The sequence below is a fragment of the Poecilia reticulata genome, linkage group LG21 (assembly GCF_000633615.1).
Source record: "Poecilia reticulata strain Guanapo linkage group LG21, Guppy_female_1.0+MT, whole genome shotgun sequence".
In the NCBI taxonomy this organism is placed as follows: Eukaryota; Metazoa; Chordata; class Actinopteri; order Cyprinodontiformes; family Poeciliidae; genus Poecilia; species Poecilia reticulata.
Genome location: NC_024351.1, coordinates 5,988,349 through 5,990,410, shown reverse-complemented (window position 1 = coordinate 5,990,410; position 2,062 = coordinate 5,988,349).

The following is a 2,062-nucleotide window of genomic DNA, read 5'->3' as shown; positions in this document are numbered from 1 at the left end:
CTTTTATTGTCATCATTTATTCACGTTGTTTCCGTATATCAACTGCAACTGCAGTCATCCCTCTGTAATGTCCACCGGACTCTCGGTTGCTGTCAGCTGTTCGTTGTTTGGGATTCCCTTAATTTCTTTATGACTCAGTGATTTCTGATTGGCTGCCTGCAACAGTCACACCCCGCACATCGAACCGGGCCCGTCAGCAATTGCGGGCATTTTATTAGAAATTCTGCGCCCAGTCATTCCACATCTCTGCTGAAAGGTCCTTTTTTCTTCTTCTTTTCTTCCCCGCACTTCCAATATCTATGCCTTAGGTACACTTCCTTTCAGTAGTCACAACTGTTTAATCCAATTTTTAGCAGGTCATAATCAGTTTTTCCGAGCCCCATTTAAACGCAACACGAACGCTAAAACGATCCTGTAATTCCAAGCAGGAAATTACAGGATCGTATTCATGCTTTACTGTGGCTTTTGTTCAAAGTTCAAAATGTATTAGATGTAAGTCTTACTAAATAGCACTGCTTCTTCAACACTGTCATGAACAGCGCTCTGTGACTGTGATGAGTGACTGCTCTCACTATTGTCGCTGACGAGATTTAGGGCGGCCATCTTGGAGCGGTCCACCCACTCAGCGTTATGTGTTTAGCAGTCACGATGACGTATCAACCTATTTATTCGATCATAACACGCTTTTTTTGTTACTGGAGACCATATTCAAGCATCTATCAAAGCTATATAAACAATTGTATTTTTTAAGTATGTTTTTAATACATGGTTCAGCATATTTAAACTGTCAGTTCATTATTATGAATCTAATTATGTCAAAGTGGGAAGTGTTAAACTATAAATACACTTTAAGTGGTGTTTTAGAAAAATAGTCATTCCACTAATTTTATACTAATTAACAGAAGCCAAAATTTGTACAAAACCTGAACTCTTTAAAAATGTTGAATAGTGAAATGTAACAAGAAGCATAAATTAGCAGGAGCTGAAATTATCACAGAAACTCAAATTAAAAATGTAGCCCTAGGCGGAAATTCAACCTGTAAGACTCTTCCGGCATCACTTATCACCACGGCTTCATCCCAACCAATCAGGACGCACCACCTCTCTACCTCCATCCAATCACCTGGCAAGAGATCCTTCAAAAGGCGAAGCAACCACAGATCCACCCGCTTCAGCCCTGCTTCAACCCACCTCATCCCCGTTTCCACCACCAGCCACCCAGATGCCTCCAGGTCCCCTCAAGACTCCTCTCTCCAAGCTCCGCTCCACCACCAGTGACTGGGTCCGGGGGAAGACCTATCTGAGCTTCGTTCGAGCCGATCATTCAAGCTCGCTGCAATTCTCGGCTCGCAGGTCTTCCGCCGGTGTCCGAGCGCCAAATTCTCGGTCCAATAAAATTGTCTAACTGCTGTTTCTCTCTCTGTGTGAGTCTCTACAGATTGCATTCTACTTTCACAATGAGAAAGTAATTGATATTATCTGTAAATATTTTTGGAACACATAAATCAAGGGAATGTTTGAAATTGTTCAAATTGACGGCAATAAACAAATTGACATCAATAAGCTTATGACAAAAGTTTATATTCTTTTATTGTCATCATTTATTCACGTTGTTTCCACACATCAACTGCAGTCTTCCCTCTATATTGTCCACCGGACTCCTGCCAGATGTTCTTTGTTTGGGATTCTTTTCCGTGCTTATGACTCCCGTTTTCTTATTGGCTGCCTGCAACAGACAGGAATAGGCAACAATCATTTATTGAGAGGGATTTATTTGTGGTAAAATTATTGTTTGATACTTTCCATGATTTCTTTTACATTCATTATTATATCTGCTCTGATGCTTCTCTTCTCCACATCAACATCCAGAGGCTGCCAGAGAGCAGGAGAAATGTTAATGGTTTTGATACATTCAAGAAGAATCTCTCGCTTGTTTGGTTTGTCAGTCTCCATTTCGACAGTAATCACATATTTTTTATCATATATATCCACCTTATTCCTAACCCCCATGAAGCTTTGTATAATTTATGGGCACAACGTTTACTGCAAACCGGAAGTACCA